Source organism: Echinops telfairi, unplaced genomic scaffold (assembly GCF_000313985.2).
Source record: "Echinops telfairi isolate 266 unplaced genomic scaffold, ASM31398v2 ScPeMD7_3509;HRSCAF=4178, whole genome shotgun sequence".
Taxonomy (NCBI): domain Eukaryota; kingdom Metazoa; phylum Chordata; class Mammalia; order Afrosoricida; family Tenrecidae; genus Echinops; species Echinops telfairi.
Genome location: NW_022107407.1, coordinates 4,845,554 through 4,853,238, shown reverse-complemented (window position 1 = coordinate 4,853,238; position 7,685 = coordinate 4,845,554). Strand labels below are relative to the sequence as shown.

General features: G+C 36.8%; 1 protein-coding gene across 5 annotated transcripts in view; it reads left to right on the top strand.

The window, feature by feature from the left end:
* RGS7 (regulator of G protein signaling 7) overlaps positions 1–7,685 on the top strand; it is a 497,629-nt gene that overhangs the window by 21,783 nt on the left and 468,161 nt on the right. The gene's annotated exons all lie outside the window — the stretch shown is intronic.

Genomic DNA, 7,685 nt, shown 5'->3' with positions numbered 1-7,685 from the left:
GGGCACCATCAGCTTTCTTTGCCACATTTCCTTATTCACCCATTTGTCTTCAGTGATCTGTTCGACACCTTGTGATCACACAGGTTGATATTTTGTGAGGATGGAGTAGAATCCCTGGTGGGTTTAGATCAGTGCAATATAGCCAACAGTCTGCATATAAATGAAAGACACTTCTGGAAACCTAGGTCTGTGATGACCTTTGTGGTACACAGGAGGAATATAGGGTTTTTGATCTCATAAAGAATTATAACCTTGGAAACCCAAGGGGGTGGTTCTACTCTGCTTTATAGGATTGCTGTGGGTTGGAATCGGGTGCTGTTTATTTGCATTGTGAGAATTATCAGGAGATAATCTGAGCAAGACAGCAGGACTTTCCAAGGAAGGTCCTGTTACCAATACAATTCTGCTTTTCATTTATATGCAGACTTCCAGATAACTAAATAAAACCAAAAAAATGCCTTCAAGTGGATTCTGATGCATAGTGACTCTTTAGGACAGAGTAGAAAGGTCTCTTAAGATATCTGATACTGTAAATCTTTACGGAAGCAGCCTGACACATACTTTTCCTGTGAACCACCTTGTGGCTTTAAACTGCTGATCTCTCATTTAGCAGCCCAACACTTAACCCACAGTGGCATTATGATTCCTAGATATGGGAATAGGAGATTTAAAAAACGATTAGGTTTTCAACCACCCCTCCCCCTAATTCTTAGTTTGATTCCAACTCACAGATTTGCAAAAGAGAACATTTCATGGTTTTAGATATTTTAGAGACTCTTATAATATGCTTATAAGGACTCTTATAAAAACAGTCATTCTTTTCCTATTTTGTGTTCTTCTTCCCCAGGCTAAAGGTTAGGATTATCTTCCCTTTTCTATGGGACCTCTTTTTGGATGGAGTCCTTTTATAAGAAATTAATGGTTGGCTAACTATCATAAATTATCTCCTTATATTAGCTAAAAAGTCTAATTTTCTGGTATTTCCTATGGTCCTGTTTTATATTTCTTGATTTGCGTAAGATTTGTAAACTGCCTTCACACACAAGAGTACATCACGTATCCAAAAACATCAATTGCGGTTTCTTCTACCCTTCTCTTTTCAGCATGAATGTTTCTACTTCATTTAATCATGCCTCATCTGATGTGGTTTTAGGATCCATCAATCTTCTTTTGGGCCTTCTCTGGACATAGTCTAATTGGATGATGCCTAGCTTAATTCTATTTAACTTCCATTTACCTGAGTTTACAAGTTGTATTACCAATCCTCATGTGATGAGTTTTTGCAACTACTCTTAGGAATACTGTTTAAAAATGGAATAAAATTTTAAGTATTGAAGTGGAGGCTTAGGCTGCAGTGGGTGGAAAGGAGATTTAGCAAGCAAAGTGAACTAAGAAAAATTTTAGAAGGTAGATTGTCTCATTCCATTATACTTTTACTATTTCTGCACCAAAAATGTTCCGCCTCTTTATGCTAAACTTCCGTAGTAGTATTTTACTGTTTCTCTCATGGAATCATCTCTCATGATCATTTTCATCTCTGTATTCCCCTCATTTTTCATGCTGTGATATCTGAATATAAGCTCTCTTACACATTATGCTCTGTGTAATTTTCTAGCAGCTTTCATATTTCTAGCAGATTCATAAAATTGCATAGAGTTCTCCCTGAATAATTGTTTCAGTGCATTTATCCTTTTAGAAGAGATTGTGGATTAAGGAAACTCAAAAGTAAGAAAAGTGATTGGTAGACCTGAGGTTTAAAGTTTAATTTTACAATGTGCAAAAGTAAATATGTATGATAATAACAATAACATAATATAGCTAAAATGTATTGTTCCTTTGGGCTTTCTACTCCCCTTAACAGTTAGTGTCTTGGAAACTCACAGGGGTTGATATGAGTTAGCATGGACCTGATAGCAGTAAGAGAGATAGATAATGTACCTTTACCATGTGTAAGGTACTGTGCTAAGCACTTTACATGTACTTCATATGTTAATCTTTAAATGAATCACAAATTTAGAGAAGTTAAGAAAAATGCTTACTGCATAGCCAAGACTCAAAGCCAGATCTTTCAAGGGTTCATCACCTGTTTCCATCTTCTATGTTCAGTGCCCCTAGGAATCTTATGATGCCCACCATTTTACCATGGAGTTTTAGAATCTTCTCATTTATAGAAAGGGTTATATAAGTTAAAAAAAAAACTTTGACTTCTTGTATTGTATATATTTTCTGCTCATTGTGTACACCTCTTTCTTTCTGTAAGTCTTAATGTACAGTTTATAAGAGGAATATGCTGGATGAACATTTGTTGACTTGAGTAAATTGGAAGATATTTCCTACCAGCAATCAATATCACAAATTCTTGGCTTTACTTTTCTCTCAAAAGATAAGAATTGCAAAAGAAAAAGATAAGAATGTCTGCAAGCATTATTTTTTTTCTCTCTGTAATTAAAATTGTTTGACTGAAAAACAGTAATAAAAATAAACACAACTACTTTTTAGACCTTAGGAAGAAACAAATATGTTGTGTCTTGGGAAATTTACCTCATTAACTTGTAATGAAATTACCAATAGGACAACATTAATGATGTTTTGGGGAGTGACAGAGCTCTTATCTAGTCCTGGAGTACTAATTTAATTTTGCAAGTAACTTCAAACATGATTTTACAACCACGTTCACAAAAATTCTTAAGGAGACCTATGCCAGTATGACAAATAAGTTATTTGGAATTAAGTTAAATGTAGACACTCTCAAACAGGTAATCATGACTCTTACGAATGTGTACTACTTCAGTTCCTATGAGAAATGTAATGTTGTTACATTTTATTTTAGCAGTTGCATTTTGCCTTGCCACATGCACTTGGGAATCAAATTTTGCACTGTTATCCTAAGTTTTCAATAAGCCATATCAATTTTGCTACATAGTATATTTTAGTAATGATTTAAAAGATAAGTTTATTCTGTAAGATATCTATGGCAAATGTCAAGTGATCAAAATTTTAACAGCAGATGCTGTGGCACATAAAGAATTGATTTCCTTAAATCATTATAAAAATTAGTTCCTATAATTGATCAGACTTTTAACACTTTTGTAAAAAGTGCTGTTAACTACCATTGAGTCATTGTCTCATTCATGGTACAACAGAACAAAACAGAAAAATAGTGCTGCGAATCATGTGCCATCTCCATAGTTTGTGGATTCAAATATTGTAGATTCAATTGTTGTGATCCATACGTTTTCATTGGCTGGTTTTCAAAAGTAGAGCTTCATGCTTTTCTTCCATGTCCATCTTAGTCTAGGTCTGCTGAAACCTGGTCATAGCGCATGGAGGCCACCACTAAGATGGGTTGGTGACTGTGCATAGGGTATATTAGGTGTGTGGAATCCAGGTTTTCCATGTGGAAGAGGAGAACTTCACCACTGAGCCACCAATGCCTACCTGCATTAGCTAATCTTCCTTAACCCTCCTTTCTTTTCCTTGCTGAACCCACTGTTTTTTTTCTGGACCTACTAGGCTAAGAGAGTGGCTCCATTGTGAGGACTTAGGATATGAATTCAATTACATCTGCCTGGAAGCATGTTATAAAAAACAGAGCTATGTTCACATCTACTTTAAGAACACTTGTACCCACGCCATGAATACTCAATGAAAACACAGGAATTGTCTAGCCTAAGCCCTCTTAGTCTAACACAGCCCTCTCAAGTTTCTCAGGAAATGAACCACTTGGTGCAAGACAATGTGCCCTGTCTCTCTCAGGCTTGCTGCTGTCATCATGGAGGGCAGATGTCTGAAGTGTGATACTTTACCCCAGTGCTTAATCTACATGGATGTAAAAATAAAAACTTGCTTAGTTTTTGGTGACAAGTTTCTTAGCAACTGACAAGTTAAATGAAACTCAGGATCTCTGGAAGTTGTTGCAATTTTAAGCTGTTATCTTGGTGGCTCTATGCGAAATACTGAAATGGCATCAAGGCTACTTCTGTCCTCAGTGAATTGTAAGAGATTTTATTGGGAGGCTGGGCCAGCCCCATTTCTCCATTTTGGTCACTGTGCTCTAGGTAGCAGGCTACAGAAAGCATTCCATTCTCTCTTACTCCCCACTCCCTTAATCTCCATAGCAACCTCAAAGACACTGTTTCTAAGTAACACCAGTGCCTAAAACAGGCTCTTGAAAAAGAAAAGAGATCATTGTATCCCTATTCCTAACTTCCACTAGAGACCTATACATTTATGTGCACAGTTTAAGCATAAAATCTTAAGAATGAAATAATTCTTGCAATGAGATAAAGTTGTGTCAACATACAAGTGCAATCCTAATTGAATACATTTCTTTTTTGCCAGGCATTTCCTAACTTTGATACTGAAGGTAGATAAAACTTTATCCAAGGACACCTCTTGAAGCCTGTGGGGCTCGAGGTGAGCTATGCTTCTGAGCAGACATCTCATTCAGTCTTTTATCCAAGCACATTGACTGAGAACATTTTACATGCTTGAAGATAGCAAGACAAAGCTCCTGTTGTGGTAACATCTGTTCTACTGGTAGAAATATTCTTGTTTGTGCTTTTGAGTTTTGTCATGAATACCACTAGTTGCTGCAAAGTAGAACTGTGCTTCATAAGGTTTTCATGGCCTTTCGAAAGCAGATTGTGAGACATTTTTTCAAAATCACCTCTGGGTGTGCTCAAACTTCTAGTCTGATGGTCAGTAATTGAACACTTAACCATTTACACCAACCAAGGGTTTCTAGATCTTGAATTAAAAACAAACAAATGAGTTGGAGCTGAGTTGATTCTGCCTGATGGTGATTCCATGTGTGTCAAATTAGAGTCTTAATAACTAATCTTTCAGAAGCAGATCTCCTGATTTTTATTCTGAGGCAACTCTGATTTATTTCTAACCACCAACCTTTTACTTGGTAGACTGATGCTTAGCTGTTTGTACTATCAACTAAGAAAACCCCTCTGTGTGATCAGGGACCAGTAATCTTACTTCTTATTTTATCTTACTTACATTTGGATTTCATAAAGAATGTCTATGCCTTCCAGCTGATTTAAATTAATACTTACAAGGCTTTTTTCATAGTTTGTTGAGGTTGATTGGTGAGTTGATAGGAACATGAAAGGCCTATTTACCATATTCGACAACATTTTTCCACTGGCATCGAGTACATTCTTACTCATAGCAAACCTGTAGGACTGCCCTGTGGGTTTCTGAGTCTGTAAATCTTCATGGGAGCCGAAAACCTCATCTTTCTCTCTTGGAGCAGCTAGTGGTTTCAAACTACTGACCGTGTGGTTAGCAGACTGATATATATAAATATTAGAACAGTCTGCTGTTTACTGTTATATAACAAACATTTGTTATTTATAACCTACGGCAGTTGGTCATACCTACTTTTTATTCGACCCTTCCTCACTGTGGCATTCTTAGGCCAATGAATTTAATCAGTTTCCCTTTTACCACTTTTAAATTCAACAAGAAGGTGGGGGGAGCGTATACTTCAGGGATGATCATTTGAATGTTCTCATGGATACCCTCTAGAAATGATGCATTCCATAAATTGGAAATAGAGATTGGAGAATAATAATAATATTTGTCTATGGCTACATTGAAAATAAATATGGAAAAATAATATCCCAACCATGAGAAACACAATAGAATAAAAAAATTATTTAAGCAAAATACACTCAATAAGTGAACAAACACGGATTTGCCTGCCAAGGGCTATTATTTAATTTTTTTAGAGCCATTCTCCCTTACAAAAAATCTCATTACCTAAACTCTGTGGAATAAAAGGAATCAGTGGAACAACCAGCCACTTAACATTGGTTTTGCCAGGTAACCTCATTAGTTCCTTGTTTGATGTCTTGGTGGATATGCGTGTGTCTGTATGTGTAAGGAACCTTGGTAGTACAGCGGTTAAACACTCCACTACTGGCTTCTAGATCAATGGGTGGTTTGAATCCATTAGATGTTCTTCAGAAGAAAAATGTGGCAATCTGCTTCTATAAATATTATAGCCTTGGAAACCCAATGGGACAGTTTTACTATTCCTATGTGGTCCCTAGAAATTGGCATCAACTCAAAGATAATGAGTATTTGTGGGTGTGTTAGTGTGGGGTGTGTGGGGATGTATGCATGCATCTGTTACCTTATTGCAGAGAAAGTAATCTGCCTTCTTTTATTCTGATATAAATTCCAGTATTATTATTGCTGTTAGCTGTCATTGAAACTGTTCCAGCTCATGTCCCCACGTGTTACAAAGTGATCTCAGTGGAAGCAGAGTGCAAGGCTTTGCTTCAGTGGTTCTGTTGGGTAGCTTTGACTCATCAATCTTAGTTTAGGAGTCAAGCACAAATTATTTGACCTCCCAGGGACTCTTCATGATTGAAGACCTTAAAACCCATTTCTACTGTCAATGGAAGTTGCTTCAGTTAAAGAAAGTTGCATTATTTCTCTGCATCTTTTTTCTTCTATTAAGGATGACTTTTTAGGCTCACTGAGGTATACAATTATTGTTTTTCTAAGTGTCTTCTCCAAGTTCTATGCAACCATTCCCTAATAACCCGACATGGACATTAGTAATGCTGGCTATGCTTGAGATTGGGTGATCCATGACATAGAGCTTGATATAGAAATAGGAGACTAAAAAGTATGTAGAACTGCAAACCAGGGCTTTATTAATGCATGTTATATGTTTCCCATTAATAAGTTAGAGAAAACAAGTTAGTATGTTAGGAAACAATATAGCAAAAGAATATAAGCATTTGCAAATAATTTTATGAAACTCTGGATAAGGAAATGAACCTGTGAGGTTGAAAACTCCTGAAAGAATATGAGAAATCATGAAAAATATTTGGAGAAATTTTGATGATGGTTCCCAATAGACAAATTGCCATTGAGTTGATTCCAATTTGTAGTGACCTTACACAAAACTTCTTAAACTGTGGGTTGAGAACCTATTTGGGAATGCATAGCTAAATGTGAGGGGCTTGAAAAATTTGGGAACAGTGGTTCTGAACATGCAGTGACGGAAAGTTAATTCAAACTCAAATGCTTAATGAATTCAAGATATTTCTGGCAGCATGTTGTAAATTTCTCGGTGTAAAGAGGTCAAGAGCAGAAAAAATTTCAGAGTCCTGTGAATTGGCCCTCATGTTTTCCAAGCTTGTAAAACCTTACAGAAACAGACTTTCACATCATTCTCTGCGAAGCTGTTGGGTTTGAACCACCAATCTCTAAGTTAGCAGCCTAGCGCTTTTACCTTTCTACCAGCATGGCTCTTTAGGCTGTGATACCTGTCACAAATAGAAAGTTTGATGATTTAAAAAATATCACAATATATTGAGCGGTTGAGACAGAGATGCATAAAGGAGACAGGGCTCAGCCAGGGATAAAAAAATAAAAGACGTCTTTATTAAAGGAGGAGCTCCCGGGTTATTTCCACAAACCAACGAGTTAGGTTAGGGAAGTCGTGCCTGGCTGTGAGGTGGTTGGACATATATACGGCCCAAGTCAAGAGGTATGTGCTGATAAACTGCAGGGTCTGACTCCGGATGTAGTCAGTGAGAAAACAATAGGATATAATTGCAATATTAGTAATTGTGTTTTTTATTCATGCTGCACAGGCTTGGCCAGGACAGATAAGCTCCTTGGAATGCTGGGGGTAGGGGCTCCATAGTCTA